The sequence below is a fragment of the Mobula hypostoma genome, chromosome 13, assembly GCF_963921235.1.
Source record: "Mobula hypostoma chromosome 13, sMobHyp1.1, whole genome shotgun sequence".
NCBI lineage: Eukaryota > Metazoa > Chordata > Chondrichthyes > Myliobatiformes > Myliobatidae > Mobula > Mobula hypostoma.
This window is the reverse complement of record NC_086109.1, coordinates 84,409,284-84,427,515: the sequence shown is the minus strand read 5'-3', so window position 1 is coordinate 84,427,515 and position 18,232 is coordinate 84,409,284. Positions and strand designations below refer to the sequence as shown.

Genomic DNA, 18,232 nt, shown 5'->3' with positions numbered 1-18,232 from the left:
GTCATTGACTTCAGAAAGGGTGGTGGGTGCACATCTTCCTGCCTACATCAACAGTGGTGAGGTTGAGAGGGTAGAGACCTTCAAGTTCCTAGATGTGAACATCACCAATAGTCTTTCATGATCCAACCACGTTGATATCCTGATCAAGAAAATTCACCAATGCCTCTACTTCCCCCGAGACCAAAGATACTTGGCAAATCCCCATCAACTCTCACAAATTTTTTATCAATGCACCATAGAAAGCATTCTGTCTGGATGCATCATGGCTTGTTACGGCAACTGCTCCGCGCATGATCACAAGAAACTGCGGACAGTTGTGGACGTAGCTCAGCACGTTACAGGAACCAGCATCCATTCTATGGACACAGTCTATAGATCTCACTGTCTCAGTAAAGCAGCCAGCATAATCAAAGCCCCCATCCACCTTGGACATTCTCTCATCTCTCATCTCCCATAATCATAAGATGCAAAAGCCTGAAAACATGTAGCACCAGGCACATGGTCAGCTTCTATCTCATTGTTATCAGAGTCACCAACGGGCCTCTTGTAAGATAAAATGGACCCTACTTCGTTATGTTGTTTCACTTAATTACTTACCTCCCTTTGCACTTTTTCGATAGCTCTTGCACTGTATTCAAGATATCGATTTCTCCTTCCAGTAAAAAAAATCCCCTCCCCCTCTTCTATTCCCCACTCTAGCATCTTCCCTTTTCTCACTTGCCTATCACTTCCTCCCAGGTCCTCTCCTCCTCCTCTTTCTCCAGTGATCCACTCTCCTCTCCCATCAGATTCCTTCCTCTCCAGCCAGTTACCTTTCCTACCCACCTAGCTTCATCTATCACCTTCTCGCTATCCTCCTTCCCTTCCCCCCAAACTTTTTATTCTGACGTCTTGCCCCTTCCTTCCCAGTGCTGGAGAAGGGTCTCAGCCCGAAACGTCAAATGCTTGTTCATTTCCATCCATGCTGCCCGACCAGCTAAATTCCTCTAGCATTTTGTGTGTGTTACTGTATTCTGCATTGTTATTGTTTGACCTTACTTTAACTCAATGCACTGTGTAATGATTTGATCTGTATGAACAGGATACAAGAAAAATTTTTAACTGTCTCTTAATTATAAACCAATACCAAAAAGGGAATAGATGAGATAGATTCATACACCACAGAAATGGGATGTTTTGGAGCACCCCCTCCATCTTGACTTTGGTGCCTGCCTTCACTAATCCCATTTTCCTGAATTAAGCCTGAATCCTTCTCTGCTTTTCCTATCCAAGTACCTGTCCAACAGCCTATTAAATGTAATTGTATCAGCTTCCATCACTTCCTCTAGGTGCTCTTACCAGACATTTACCACCCCATGTTTAAAAAAAAATTACCCGTCACATCTTCTTTAAATTTCTCTCCCCTCTCACCTCAAATACTGTGCCCTCTAGTTCTAGATTCAGTCCCCTAGGGGAAAGAAAAATGTTCTATCTATCCTATATCATATTTCTTTGTTTTGTGGCTGCCTGTGTGACAAGGTTGAAATCTGTTCAATTTAGCTATAAATAATTTTCAAAAAGAGTTAAAGTGACTTATTTAATGTGAATATAATTTTATGTTGAGGGGAAAAAAAAGGGATTTTTAAAACATGCAAATGTGTATAGTTGAAAATTCTGAGAATCAAGAAATACAGAAAATAATTGGAATTTTAAGCGAATTGGCATATTTATGTTCTCAGAAAAGCATTAAGTATTTTTTCCAAAGTTTTGTAAAATCTTTGAGTTACGTGTTTGTTTGGAAACCATGAAAAAATGGTTGTTTTCACCCACATGGCTTGTATGATTGAAATATTAAAGCTGCATGGAGACAGTGCCATAAGCATGCAGTATGACTGTTCGGATGCCTAGTATTGCTGATAACAGAAGGTGATATTTTATTGGAGTATTTTTATATTTTGTGTTTAATTTTTATAATTTTTAATAAAGTGATATGTTCCCATGGAATGATAGTTAAATCCAAAAGGCCTGAATGTTAAATGAGTAACAACATATTGGAGGCACCACTGGGATGGGTGTGCAGGTGGACCATTTCCTTGCCAGACTGAGTTCATCCAAGCCGCACCCAGCCTTTCCTTAAAAGCTTGGAGCAGCAGCAGAGTGAGGCAGTTGATTGAGGCGAAGGTGAGGCTGAGAGCTGATGGAGCAGTGCATACAGTGAATGCTCGAGGCTGCAGGATCCAGTCAGCAGCAGGTATTCTCCAGCCAACACAGTGACTCGCACCACTGCCAAGGGGAAAAGAAAATGGATGTGCTTAGGAATCTCCAAGAAGAAATTAGTGAGAAAGTGTGCGAATTACCTAAAGACACGCTAGTAGAACTCAGTAACTTCCTTCAGCTCCCAGGAGAGAACATAACTAAGAAAACACATTTGTCTCTCATATCCCTAATAAGTCACCATCTGGGAAGAGAGAAGCTGGGAAATTTGGAAGGCAGTGGCATCTCTGAATTTCTGCAGGTTAGAGACAAGTTAAATGAGTTTGTGGTTGCTATGACTGCTGTGGCTAACGAAACAGAGGAAGAAAACAGGGAAATTACGGTAACCCACAGTTCAATACAAAGGTAAGCTCTAGTGATTCTCAACAGTTAGTTCAGGGAAAATTGTCCCACCAGCACGGCACAAAGACTTTAAAATATCCAGTCCGGTTGGTGAACCGGATCAGAAAGACAAATGGTTGTTTTCTAGCCTTGTTCGCCAGATAGAGAGCACCCTAAATAGAGACTGTCGAGAAGAAGAGATCATCGCTGCAGTGATCAGAGCGATTATGCCTGGGCTCCCACTGCACAGTTATCTTGAGGGTAAATCAGACTTGAACCAAAAAAAAGCCTGAATGTTAAATGCATAACAATATAAGTGGGAAAAGAATTGAACTTGATTTATTGCACCTCTGATTGCCTATTGTTCAAGATTCAAAGATTCAAGATTCAAAAAACTTTATTGTCATTCTAACCATATATCAGCTCTGCAGGGCAGAATGAGACAGCGTTTCTCAGGAGCAGTGCAATCATAACATAACAAATGCAACACTAAATAATAAACAAAACACAACAGCCACATGTCAGTTAAAATCAAGTTATAAGTGTCCAGTGCAAGTTAAAAGTGTCCAAAGCAGAGTCAGGTAGAGCAGCGATCTAGCAGTCTGACTGCCTGTGGGAGGAAGCTGTTTAGTAGCCTTATGGTTTTAGTTTTGATGCTCCTGTAACGTTTGCCTGACGGCAGAAGAACAAACAGTTCATGGAGAGGGTGTGAGGGGTCTTTAATGATGTACCGTGTCTTCTGGAGGCATCGACTCTGAAAGAGGTCTTGGACAGAAGGTAGGGAGACCCCAATAACCTTCTCTGCTCCCCTAACCACCCTCTGCAAGGCTTTTTTGTCGACAGCACTGCAGCTGGAGTACCAGGTTATGATGCAAAAGGTCAGCACACTCTCAACCACGCCTCTGTAGAATGTAGTTAAGATGTTAGTGGGAGTGATACTTGTTTAAGCTTCCTCAGAAAGTGCAATCTCTGTCGGGCCCGTTTCACAATCCCAGTGGTGTTCCAGTTATAGAGTTAACTGGATGCACTGTGATTTATTAAGTTACTGATGCATGAATAGTACAGTGTTTATGTTTCAATTGCCTCCCTTTTTCAGGGGCACTACACCTGAAAAAGATGAATCTCAAGGTTGCATACAATATATATACTTTGATAATAAATGTACTTTGAAGAAATAAATACTGCTCAGTTTGCTCTTGCCTGCTTAAGGATTTGCCCTGGCCAAGGACCCTCAGCCCTCCTAACTCGACAAAGCTAATCCCAGAAGTCCAGTGCCGTATAAGGTGTCCTGTCTTTCAAATGAAGCTTTAAATCAGGACTCTGCCTGCACACTTAAATGGATTTTTAAAGATCCCCAAGGCATCCTTCAAAGATCTGAACAAAATTATTCCCGAACCTAATATCAAAAGGGATTATTTTAACAGCCTCACATTGCTGGTTCTGGGATCTTGCCATGCTACATTCCACACTGCAATGGAACTACAGTTCCAAAGCACGTCATTGACCGTAAATTGCTTTGGGATGTCCAATAATGGGCATGAAAGACGTTTCAGAAATGAAAGTCTTTCTCTTTATTCATTTTGCACAGGAATACCAAGATTGCGGGGCCTGTAAGGCTCAAGAGTCACGTGTATAGGAGTACTGTGGAAATGTCATATATATGTATATATAGCCCAAGACTTTTGCACAGTACTGTACTAATTTTATGTATTACACTGTACTGCTGCCCCAAAATAAAATTAAAATAAAATTAATTTCATGACGTACGTGAGTGATGATAAACCTGATTCTGCTATGTGACTCTTTTGAGGATTGAGATTGGGAAGAGGGCAATCGTGGTTGGGATTATGGTAGGGAGGGAGCAGGAAGTACCACAGACACATTATGTAACGATCAATAAACACAGATTCTCTCAAGAATGGAGAGCAAATCATGCAGTGACACCTCTAACTTAGTAGAAAGTCAGTTTTCAAAACTGACAATATTAATAAATTCTCAGGAGAAAAGCAAAGGGCCCAATGGTACAAGTCCAAAACATAACCTTCTAATGATATTTTTTCAGATAAGATTTCACCTTCTATATAGCTGGCATTCTAATTACAATTGCTTCATATTCTACAACGATGCAAAAACTGTGCGTCTCAAATCTGTTCAATGGGTCTTTGACCTCACAATCTATCTCAACACCTTATTGCCTGTCTGCCTACAAATCACTTTATCTGAAACTCTTTATTCTGCATTCAGCTATTGCTTTCCTATGTAATACCTCAATACACAGTTGGATGAGTAAGGATGGTATGCGAAACAAAGATTTCGACTGTACTTCAGTACCCGTGATGATAATAAACCAATTTAAATGCCGGAAACATTCAGTAGGTCAGGCAGCATCTGCAGATGGACAAACTGAGTTAATGTTTCAATGCCAAAACTCTTCTTCATAATGCTGCATCAGATCCTTGCTGTATAGAGGAGCTTAAAATTCTGCCCTTTGTACTCATTAATAAATTCAGTTTCATTAATAAAGTCAGTTAGTATTGAATCGACTGCAATGAAGATCACCCACCAGTTAATATGGCAACCACCACAGGTTTAGCTACAAATTCTCATGCCTAAACACCAGTAACATCAGCTCAGGGAAATGAAAATTTGTCGTGCTGAATTTGGAGGGAATGAGCTGACCAGGGTGGGTCTGCGATGGAAATTTGTTCCCAGAGCCGGTCTGAAATGTCGTTCTTTTTTTCTCTCCATTCTATGAGCTGATACTTCTCAGGACTGGTGTATGGTTACCAAGAAATTCAAAATAGAACACTAACCAAGTCCACTGGGGAGGTCGAAGGCCGTTGTCTGTGGGCCCGAGTCTGTAAATGTTCAAGGTCTGTCCTTGGCTTAAAGGAATGTGTGGGTTTGTGGGGTGGGAGAGAGGATGGAGCTTGTTTTTGTGGTTATTGTTTGTTGTGTTCTGTATTGTTCCGCCGAGCATTATGGGCATATTATGCTGGCGACACTTGTGGGCTGCCCCCAGCACATCCTCAGGTGTGTTGGTTGTTAATACGCATGACGCATTTCTCTGTACGTTTTGAATCAAGGAGGACGATACGTAGCACCCACACCACATCCATTAGACTCAAAACACAGTTACTTTCCCCAAGCAGTATGGCTAATCAATACTTCTACCCATTAACCCACCGTATCACTACTTCATCATTCCTGTCAGAGTCACCTTACGTACAGACAGTACTATGCCTTTTGTCAATTTATGTACATATAATTAAAGTCTATAAGCTATCTTCTGTATTTGTTTTTTTAATTATTGTGTTCTTTATCTCATTAAAGTTTTCTTTGGTGCTGCATCGGATCTGGAGTAACAATTATTGCGTTCTCCTTTATACTTGTGTATTGGAAATGACATTAAGTAATCATGAATACTTGAATGCTCTTGAAAACAAATAAACTTGAATCTTGAACCTAACCACCTGAACCTACAGCAAGGCCTAATGCACACAACTAAGCTGGCAATTGAAAAGCGTTTTAACAAAGCAGAATACAGCAAGGCCGCTGATCTTACAAGAGCAGCTGCAAACAAGCGGCTACCATCACCTGCAGTGAGAATGGAATATCTTTCAAGATCTGGGGTTGGAAAAGCTCTGAGTGACGATGGTAAATGGTACTCACACACAAATTAAATCTGAGACTGTATGTTTTGGCTAGCCTGGTTATTATAAGGATTAGTATATCTGTTCCATCGCTAAGGAGATGCTATCAAAATAATGTCTTGAGAGACAATTACATTTTATAATGGTGGGAGAAATGAATAAATGGGCGTACAGGAGCAAGATATACCAGCTGGTGGAGTGGTGTCGCAGCAACAACCTTGCATTCGACATCAGCAAGACCAAAGAGCTGATTGTGGACTTCAGAAAGAGTAAGAGGAAGAAGAGCAAACCAAATGTCATGGAGGGATCAGATGTGCAGAGAGAGAGTAATTTCAAGTTTCTGGGTATCAATATTTCTGAGGACCTAACCTAGATGCAACACATTGATATAGCTATAGACAGCGGCTATATTTCATACTGTGTTTGATCAGAATTGGTTTGCCAACTAAAACACTCCAAAACTTTTACAAATGTATCGTGGAGAGCATTCTGACTGGCTGCATTACTGTCTGGTATGGGGTGTGGGGGGGGGGTGCTACTGCACAAGATCGAAGTAAGTTGCAGAAACTTGTAACATTAGTCAGCTCCATCATGGGTACCAGCTTCTGTAGCATCCAAGACATCTTCAAGAAGCGGTGCCTTAGGAAGGCAGCATCCATCGTCAAGAGCCCCCACCACCCAGGACATGCCCCCTTCTCATTGTTACCATTGGGAAGGAGGTACAGAGGCCTGAAGGCACACATTCAGGGATTCAGGAACAGCTTCATCACCTTTGGCATCCAATTTCTAAATAGTCATTGACCCATAAACACTACCTCACTACCTTAAAAACATTTTTTTTGCACTGCTTATTTTAACTTAACTATTTAATAGACACATACATACTGTAATTCAGTTTTTCTATATTTATTCATCATGTATTTCATTGTACTGCTGCCGTAAAGTTAACAAATTTCACAACATATGCCAGTGATACCTGATTCTGACTTTAACATCAGGAAAGCAATCTGAATCATTTACTTCCTGCCAATAGGCAGCGTGACAATAAATAAGATTTGTTTCCAAAGATTAACTTTCATTTCCTTGTTCATTGCCATGCCTCAATCGTTTAGGTGTGGGTGCAAACAGATTTTGACTGTGATATCTATCTATTCACCACCACAGGGCTTGACTACACTTCAAACTGTGACCACCCATGCTCTGGGTGGGAAAATTTCTGTGCAATCTGTTCAAATGGAATGAGGACCTTCAGTGTTTAATGCTGACATTTATCATCGACTGACTTTCCCTACACTTAAATCACATTTCCAGTACAACTAAAGACTGCCAAAAGGCAAGGCTGAAGTTATTCAAAGATTCATTGCTATGAGTCGCAGGACAATTCTGTTGGAATTCTTTGAGGAAATAACAGGCAGGATAGACAAAGGAGAGTTAGTAGATGTTGTTTATTTGGATTTTTAGAAGGCCTTTGACAAGGTCCCACAAGATAAGAGCCCATGGTTACTAGAAGATCGGCTGACTGGCAAGAGGCAAAGAGTAGGAATAAAGGGGGCCTTTTCTGGTTGGCTGCTGGTGACTAGTGGAATTCCGCAGGTGTTGGTATTGGGACCACTTTTCACGTTTATGTCAACGATTTGGATGACTGAATTGATAGCTTTGTGGCCAAACCATACGAAGATAAGAGGAAGGGCAGGTAGTATTGAGGAAGCAGGTGTCTCCAAAAGGACTTAGAAAGATTGGGAGAATGGACAAAAAAAAGTGGGAGATAGAACAGAGTGTATGGTCGTGTGCTTCGGTAGAATTTACGAGTTTATTAAATGCCCCTAATGTGTCTGCCTTTACCACCACCAACCCTGTATCCACCACTCTGCATAAAAAAAACTACTTCTGAAACCCACCCCCCTACTTTCCTCCAATCACCTTAAAGTTATCCGCCTCTTGTTAGACATTCTGCTCTGGGAAAAGGTGTCTGACTATCCACTCGTTCTAGACCTCATAGTCTTTTAAGTTACAATATTTTACACTGCAATTCTACAATTTAAGGTTGAGCTGTGTTATTGTAAATCACAGCAAAAGTAAATCAAATGATTGTCTGTACTCACCTGCACTTGAGGTGCCAAATCTTCAGAGGATGTTCCTGCTAATCAGCATTGAGATTTTGTATAAACGTAAATATAATTGTCTTTTCACACTTACTTTGCCTAACATTTGAAATAATGCGGAGATGCACATTAACTTCAGAAGAAATGTGTCTCCTCTCCACCCACTCATCAACAACTCTGTAGTTAGCACCGTTTCGACGTTCAGGTTCCCGGGCATCATTATTTTGCAGGAGCTCTGAAGGAGAGCCACATCTCCTACACTTACAAAAAGGTTCAGCAGAGGATATGCTTCTTGCAGCAGCTGGTGAAATTCCTTCTTCCCCAGAACATACTGGTGCAATTCTACACTGCCGTCATACAGAGCATCTCTCACATCAGCCATTATTGCTCGGCTTGGCACAGCATCCTCTCATAATGTAGAAAACTTCAGTGAACTGTCAGGTCAGCAGAAAAGGTCATTGGCTGCAGTCTACCATCACTGCAGGATTTGTATGTGTCCAGGATGAAGAAGTGGGCAGAAAAAATCATTGCGGACACTACCCACCCTACAAACAGCCTTTTCCAAAAGCTCTCTTCTGGAGAGTGCGACAGGGCTGTTAACAGAAAAATCTCATGCGATCTTTAATGTTCCTTCCCCAGTCAGTTAATCTGATCAACCATTCCAGTTAGCCACCTCCACACCCCTTTATCTATTACCTCAGTCACTGCACACATTTTCAACCACATTTTGTATTACTCTCCCCACTGTGAATACATGCAGTTATGTATGCATTTATGCACATTTTATTCCATATCCTTACTTTAGCCTTTAAGTTTATATTTTATATTATTCTTTATAATTGCTGAATGTTATTGTTTTTTGTTGCATGTCCCACCCAGAGCAACACACTACGGCAAATTCCAGTCAATTGGGCCATTGGTTAATCAGGGCAGTTGCTTATTTGATACAACTCTTAAAGAACAAAAACTAATTGAGAAAATAGCCAGGTTTCCCTTTGTTTATTTGGGACACTATGCCACTTAATTGGGGCAGGAGACTTGCCAAACAATCTTTAACCTAGCGTCAGTCACATGCACTTGTTTGGCCATTAGATAGCGCACCATACTTGGAGCAAACAGTTTTTAAATAGCATCAGTCGCATGTGTTTGTGTTATGTTATCTGTTTTGGCCGACGGACACCAATTCAACAAGCAGTTGTATGAAAATTCCCATACATGAATACCAGATGAAGAGAATTTGCTGTATCCCAAAGCAATTTTCCCAAATGTCCTTGACAATATGCACCTGCTCCCAAACCTCATCCTCTCACATTGTTATTACTTAACTAGAATATCTGGAAACTATCAGCCTGCTGTGTGCTATTTGGTTGCCTTTCCTCCAAAAGAGTGACTACACCTTAATGTACTTTGGGAAGGCCAGAGGTCATTATTAAAAGTGCGACTTAAATGCAGATTTTTTTTTCTAATTGTAATTCAGTCTTTCTTGGTTCCCTAAACTCAATTACTATCCCAAATCCTGTCTCTACCCAATCCTTTGAAAACCCAAGCTACGTAAGGCAGCACCAATTATAAAGACCCTGTTATAAAAATTATGAATCTTGGGTTGGTTCTTTGGTCCACTACCTGAGCTTGAAAACCAGTATACAGCACTGGACAAGGTAAAGCTAGAATATAACTTTCCTGGTGATTCACTTGCCACTGCTTAAAATGTGTGAATAAATGACGAAGGGTTGTCTTGCAGACCCTGCTGTCGTCCAAGTAATCCGCGGAATGGGGTAAATTGCTAAAATAGAGCGGTATCCACTGAGGTGAAATATACACATCAGTGGCCCCTCTATCTGCCAATGATGTGGCAACAACTCATCGCACAAAACCAGGCAGCCGTGGACAAGAGGTTCAGCTGCTGTTCAGACCAAACATCAGAATGGGGAAGAAATATGATCTCAGTGACTTTGACTCTGGAATGATTGCTGTTACCAGATGGGGTGGTTTGAGTATCTCAAACAGCTGAGGCCGTGGAATTTTCACACACAGTTAGGAAAGTGAGAGATGAGGATTGGAAGGATTTTGGCTGCATTGCAGGTACTTGGGACTATCTGGGTGGTACCATGGACCTGTTGGGGAGAGGGGCCTGTGTACATGCTGGTTTGGTTTATGATTCTATTCGAGCTATTTCCCTTTCACCACATCTGCACATTCAATCAACCCAGCCATCAGCTCTTACAAATAACTATTGGTTTTAAGTGCAGGTGTATGTCAGTTTGTCAAAACTGTATAAACAGACTAGGTAACGTGTCCTCTTTGAACTACCATTCAATGAATCAGCTGCACATGCCATTGTTACATCTCCGTTTGAAATCTATGTTTGCCGCTGTGAATAAACATGGATCTCACACAGGCTTCACTGCCATTAACCTATCCAGCCGTGAAATGAGGTTGATATTTTCGCCTGCATCTGTGCTGAAAGATCAGAAGAACCAATTTCATTTATTGCCACAAAAATTCCAGCCTCCTTCCTTGACAGTGCAGGTTTCACATGAGAGAGAGAGAGAGAAGGGTCTGTCTTCTATCAAGTAATTACTCCTGAACCCTGAGCAAATGCAGGTGGGGAGTATTTATTTTATTCATTTATGGATACAGCACGTTATCAGGCCCTTCCGGCCTAATCAGCACACACCACCCATGTGACTTAGTCTAAGTGTTCAGCACCTCAAACTATTGAGGAAAAGTGTTTAAGAGATATGTTCAAATACTATAGATTATGTTTTTTTTCTTGGTGACTTCAAGGCCAGACAACTGACTGACAAATCTCACAGATTTATCATGCGTTTCACCAGCCATTTAATGAATGTGGTAATGACGAAAGTGTTGACCACAGCCCCATATTTTCATGACCATTTCAACTTGTGCCATCTTGATTCCTTCAGGAGGGTGAGTGGAGGCGCATATTGAAGCTCAGTGCGGGCACTGCAAAGGCTTGGTGGGTAATGACCACAGTCTAGACATGCCACCACAGTACAATAAGGTGCCTGGGTCCTGTGTAACAGCTTTCTGAATACCTCATGGGTATTTACTGTGACTGCCTGCATGAGTGACAATGATGTATTGTGAGAAGACGTAAATATCACAATGGGTGTAAAGAAGGACATACAATTATATTGCATTTACTGTATTTATTTCTAAAGTACGTTTTTGTAATTAAAATAATTGGTTCAAAAATAAGCCAATTATACCATACTGTGTAAAAAAAAATCTTAGGCACAAATATATAGCTAGGGTGCCTAAGACTTTCGTCTTATTTATCTATGTGGAGCAGAGAGTGAGCTTGTACATGTGGCGGGAGCAAAGGATGTTGGGAATGGCGAGGATGGAGCTCCTCAGGAGGGGGTGTGGGACAGGTGGGGAGAGAAGGAATGCCAGAGACAGGATGTGGCGTGGGTGCAGACACACCCAGTCCTGAGACAGCAGGCAAGGTCATTTGAATCCAAACAATGGTTTATTGATCATTACAGAATGTCTCTCTGGTGCTTCCCGCTCCCTCCCCTCTCCTTTCCCCTTTTCCCAACCATAACTGCCCCTCCCCGCCACTTTCCCACTATCAGTCCACAAGAGAGACACATAATAGAATCAAGTTTATCATCACTTACGTGTCAAGAATTATTTTTCCTGTGGCAGCAGTACAGATCAATATAAAATTATTACAGTACTGTGCAAAAGTCTTATGCACCCCAGCTATATATCCGTGCCCAAGACTCATTACAGTGAGGCTAAGCACAGCTTATTTAAGTTTGCTGACAACACCGCTGTTGTTGGCCGAATCAAAGGCAGTGATGAATCAGCATGTAGGAGGGAGACTGAAAAATTTGGCTGAGCACTGCCACAACCACCTCTCACTCAATGTGAGCAAAACCAAAGAGCTGATTATTGACTTCAGGTGGAGGAATCCAGAGGGGCCGTGATGCCGTTCTCATCAGGGGATCAGAGGTGGAGAGGGTCAGTAACTTTAAATTCCTCAGCATTATCATTTCAAAGGATCTGTCCTGGGCGCAGCACACAAGTGCCATTACAAAGAAGGCATGGCATGGCCTCTACTTTCTTAGAAGCTTGCAAAGATTCAAACTTTTATATATACCCGGTGGAGAGTACACTGAGTGGTTGCATCATGGCCTGGTATGGAAACACCAAAGTTCAAGAATGGAAAAGCCTACAAAAAGTAGTGGATATGAGCCCAACTCATGTTCTCAATATTATTATTCACCTACTATTATCACTTCGTTTTTCTTTTCAAATTTGCACTATTTATTGCCTTCTGCACGTTGGTTGTTTGTCCGTCTTTGTGCATAGTCTTTCATTGATTCTATTGTGTTTCTTTGTACTTGCTGTGAATGCCCAAAAGAAGATGAATCTCAGGGTAGTATACGATTACACTGAATTTTGATAATAAATTTAATTTGAACTTTGAAATTTTTAATGATTTGTTCAAATAAGTGACTACAACTAGTTAATTCACACAATTGTATCCCAGAGCCAAAAAAAGCAAACAGTTGGATTCTATTTATCAAGTTAGACTAACGTAGAACGTAAATAGAACATAACAGCACAGTACAAGCCCTTCAGCCCATAATGTAGTGCAATCCTTTTAATCTACTCTAACAATCTAAACTTTCCTTTCTACATAGCCCTCCATTTTTCTATCATCTATGTGCCTATCTAACCAAGAGTTCCTTAAATGTCCCTAATACATCAGCCTCTGCCACTAGCCCTGGCAGCGTATTCCACATTCCCACTATTGTCTGTGTAAAAAAAAACACCTACCTCTGACATCTCCTCTTTACTTCCCTCAATTCACATTAAAATTATGCCGCCTTGTATTAGCGATTTCCGCCCTGGGAAAAGTCTCTGGCTGTCCACTCTCTCTATGTCTCTTATTATCTGGTACACTGATATCAAGTCATCTCTCATCCATCTTCACCCCAGAGAAAAGCCCTAGTTCACTCAACCTTTCCTCATAAGACATGCTCTCCAATCCAGGCAGCATCCTGGTAAGACTCCTCTGTACCCTCTCTATGTTTCCCTTTTTTAAAAAAAGACATTTCTTTCATTCCTTCAGTCTTTGGCTTTAAACTAAATGGATAACTTTATACATGAAAAACAATCACAGAACGTGTACACAGATTTGTGATTTACTTCTCTAGATACAAAACTATGTTGTGAGTGCAAACCTATTGCATAAAAACCATTGGTGGAGGAGTTACAAGTCAAGCTGCAGCATTAATTATATCCCATGTTTTCGATATTTAATGTGAATTTATTTATTGTTTTGTTTATTTTTTTCTCTCTCTTTTTGTATTTGCACAGTTTGTTGCCTCTTGCACAGTGGATGCTTGTCTGTTTTTGTTGTGCGTAGGTTTTTCATTGACTATTGTGCTTCCTTGCAGTTACTATGAATGTCTGCAAAATGACATGCATGTACAGAACTGTGCAAAAGAATTAGGCAGCCTAGCTACATATACAGATCTGTGCAAAATTCTAAGCACATTCTAAGCGCATTCTAGTACTATAGTAAGTGTACTGTACTGCTGCCACAAAATAGAACAAATGTCATGACGTATGTGAGTGATGATAAACCTAACTCTGATATGGGTCACTATTGTAGACTGAGAGTGGGAAGAGGGGAATCGTGGTTGGGAAAAGGATGAGGGAGCAGGAGGCACCAGAGAGACACGCTGTAATGTCAATAAACCATTGTTTGGAATCAAAAGACCTTGCCTGGTGTCTCAGGGCTACGTGTGTCTGCACCTGTGCCACCCCCAACCCTGGCACCCCTTCTCCACCACACCCCTCCTGCTGCACGCCACCCTCAATATTCCCAACATCCTTTGCTCCTGCCAGATTTATGAGCTCGCTGTCTGCTCCACGTTGACAAACACAGGACTGTGCAAAAGTCTTCGGCACCATAGCTATATAACGTCCTTAAGACATTTGCACAGTTCTGTCATTTGATAATAAATTTATTTTGAACTCTTTGAAATTTCAATTGCACCTTGCTTTTATATTTATTGTGTTTTTTTGTGCTTTTAATATGTCCTGTATGTTTATTGTTTTCTAATGCTGCACTGGATCCAGAGTAACAATCATTTTGTTTCCCTTTACACTCAAGCACTGAAGAATGACAATAAACTACCTTGAATCTTATTTTACTCCCCTTGGAATTTGATTTCATCTGGGACAAATATTAAAACAGTTGTTGATTCAGGTGTTACATGGCAGTTGCAACACCTGTTCCAGATGCAAGAATTAAAAGATAGAAAGCTGGTCATTGTGCTAGAACCTGAGCACCTCATCTAATGCGAGTTATTCTTCTCATGCAAGTCAAAGTACTGACTGCAATGGGATTAAACCTCATAGGCCACTCGAGTAGGGTTGCCAACTGTTACCGTATTAGCTGGGACATTCCGTATATTGGGCTAAGTTGGTTTGTCCCATACCAATTGGTACGTCCTTGCTAAGGTAGAGCATTCCTATGAAACCATTTGTAAGCCAAAATGGCGTAAAGCAAAGGAGCAATTACCATTAATTTATATGGGAAAAATTTTTGAGCGTTCCCAGACCCAAAAAATAACCTACCTACCAAATCATACCAAATAACACATAAAACCAAAAATAACACTAACATATAGTAAAAGCAGAATTGGGAAGATTAAGCCAAAACCGATTTGTAGAAAAAAAATCAGCACGTACACGCATGCGCACGGTACGCATGCCCACACAGGCGCCCGCGCAAGGCTTCATGGTCATGGTAGTCTTTCTCGGGGTAAACACAAGTGTTCCGTATTTGACTACTACATTTGTTCCTTATTTGGGAGTGAGAAAGTTGGGCAACCCTACACTCAAGCCAAACCCCTTACTTACAGTTAACTAACTCCAATAGCTGTGTAATTTCAATAAGTGGTCAGTAGATAGTGATTTGCACAGTAGCATAGCAATTAGCACCAGCAATGCAGGTTCAATTTCACTGCTGTCTGTAAGGAGTTTATACGTTCTCCCCGTGATTGTGTGGGTTTCCTCCTGGTGCTTCAGTGTCCTCCCACTTTCCAAAGATATATGGGATAGTAGGTCAGTTTGGTGAAATTGGGTGGCACAGATTCATTGGACCAGAAGGGCCTGTTACCATGATAGATACAAGAGGCTGAGAGATACAGTGCCTATAAAAAGTATTCAACACCACCCCCCCTTGGAAGTTTTCATGTTGTATTGTTTTACAACATTGTATCATAGTGGATTTTTGACACTAATCAACAGAAAAGACTCTTTTGTCAAAATGAAAACAAATTTCGACAAATTGGTCTGAATTTATTACAATTATTTAACACAAAATATTTGACTGCATAAGTATTCACCCCCTTCAAATCAGTATTTAGTGGTTGCACCTTTGGCAGCAAGTACAGCCTTGAGTCTGTATGGATAGGTTTCTATCAGCTTTGCACATCTGGACACTGCAATTTTTTCAGCATTCTTCTTCACAAAACTGCTCAAGCTCTGTCAGATTGCATGGGGGTAATAAGTGAACATCACTTTTCAAGTCCAGCCACAAAATCTCAATTGGATTGAGGTCTGGACTTTGACTTGGCCGCTCCAGGACATTAACTTTGTTGTTTTTAATCCATTCCTGTGTAGTTTGGCTTTATGCTTGGGATCATCATTTTGCAAGAAAACAAATCTTCTTCCAAGTTGCAGTTCTCTTGCAGACTGCATCAAGTTTTCCTCCAGGATTTCCCTGTATTTTGCTGCATTCACAAGCCTTCCAGGGCCTGCTGCAGTGAAGCATCCCCACAGCAAGATGCAGCCAGCATCATGCTTTGTGGTAGGGATGGTATGTTTTTGATGATGTGCGATGTTTGGCTTACGCCAATCATAGCATTTAGTCTGATGGCCAAAAAGCTTAATTTTGCTTTAATCGGACCACAGAATCTTCTTCCAGCTAACTTCAGAGTCTCCCAATTGCCTTCTGGTGAATTCTAGCAGAGATTTCATGTGAGTATTTTTTTTAAAGTAGCTTTCTCTTTGCCTCTCTCCCATAAAGCTGCAACTGGTGAAGCACCCGGGCAACAGTTGTTGTACGCGCAGTCTCTCCCATCTCAGCCACTGAAGCTTTGTAATTCCTCCAGAGTTATCTTGGTGGCCTCTCTCACTAGTCCCCTTCTTCACGGTCACTCAGTGTTTGAAAGTGGCCTGTTCTAGGCAGATTTACAGCCGTGTCATATTCTTTCCATTTCTTGATGATTGACTTAACTGTACTCCAAGGGATATTCAGTGACTTGGAGATTTTCTAGTATCCATCTCCTGACTTGTGTTTTTCAATAAACTTTTCCCCAAGTTGCTTGGAGTGTTCTTTTAGTCTTCATTATGTAGTTTTTGGCAGGATACTGACTCACCAGCAGTTGGATCTTCCGGATGCAGGTGTGTTTTTACTACAATCAACTGAAGTACCTTGACTGCACACAGGTCTCCAAAAACAGATCTCCATTTAACTAATTATGGGATGTCTAAAACCAATCGGTTGCACCGGTGATAATTTGGTGTGTCATATTAAAGGGGGTGAATACTCATGCAATCAATTATTTTGTGTTTTATACTTGCAATTAATTTAGATCACCTTGTAGAGACCTATTTTCACTTTGACACGAAAGAGTCTTTTTCTGTGGATCAGTGTCAAAAACACCAAATTAAATCCACTCTGATTCAATGTTGTAAAACAATAAAACATGAAAACTTCTAGGGAGGGGAAGTGAATAGTGACTAATCTTTATATGCACTGTAGCTAGAGATATAGATAGATAGAGAGGTAGAGAGAGAGAAAGATAGGTAGATAGATAGAAAATCTTTCCCCATTCTCAGTCCTTGTTAAGTGACCTCATTGCTACCCCAACCATGAAACCAGCTGAGGCAGTGTTAGGGATTGAATTCAGGCTATTTTAACTCAAGTGTTCAAATTCAATATATCCACTGAACCTTGGAGAAAGCTGAATATCATTTTTTAATCTATTGCTACATTCAAATAGTCACAAATGTACACTATTCCCAGTTAAATGACATAAAATGCCTCAAGGTTAGACCAAATAGCATTTGTTGGACTAAAGCACTTTGCAAGAGGTGCAATCTTTGAAGTGGTTTGTAAGTTCAATGAGCAGGCCAACTCCCCAACAGCAGAAATGCCTAGAAATGTTTTGTTCTCAGCAACATAACATCACCCGGCCTGTCATGTCCGTTGACCGGCGCATACGGCTGGGAACGAGCAGGCAGCATGTGGATCACGATTACAGAATGGAAATGTGTGGTTCACTTTTGTGGTTCTGTTAAAAGTAATTTAAGCAAGTAGCACCACATGTGGGCAAAGTGCTTTCTATTTTTAAAATATTTTCAGTGGTCAAAGAATTATATAGCATTGTATCTCATTGAGGAAAACATGAGGTTATGGTCACATGTATGTGCATCTCCAGAATCTGAATTACTTTATACATTCTGATGTAAAGTTCAGGTTAGTGTGGGATGAGGGACGTGGGCAGCAGGAGAGGGAGCTCTGTGGTGTACTATGATAGTACTGCCATAGTTTCAGAGATCAGCTAGTGCACAGATCCATGTTACAAATGAGTAGGTGGAAAAAGAGGGCCCAGCCACAATTATTGATAAATGTCACTAGTATAGTCAAAAATGCCACAAAAGATGATCAAAAATCTGAAATTGCAAACATTGTATATTGAAACATCAAAACACATTAAAATATGTAACGACCAACATAATCAGAGGAAATGCTGGGGGCTGCCAACATAGTGGGCCCACAACTTACGAACCTGTATGTCTTTGGAATCTAGGGGGTGGAAACTAGAGCACCCAGAGAAAACC

General features: G+C 40.9%; 1 protein-coding gene across 4 annotated transcripts in view; it reads right to left on the bottom strand.

Annotated features, from left to right (window-relative positions):
- LOC134355747 (EGF-like repeat and discoidin I-like domain-containing protein 3) overlaps nucleotides 1-18,232 on the bottom strand; it is a 116,084-nt gene that overhangs the window by 71,569 nt on the left and 26,283 nt on the right. The gene's annotated exons all lie outside the window — the stretch shown is intronic.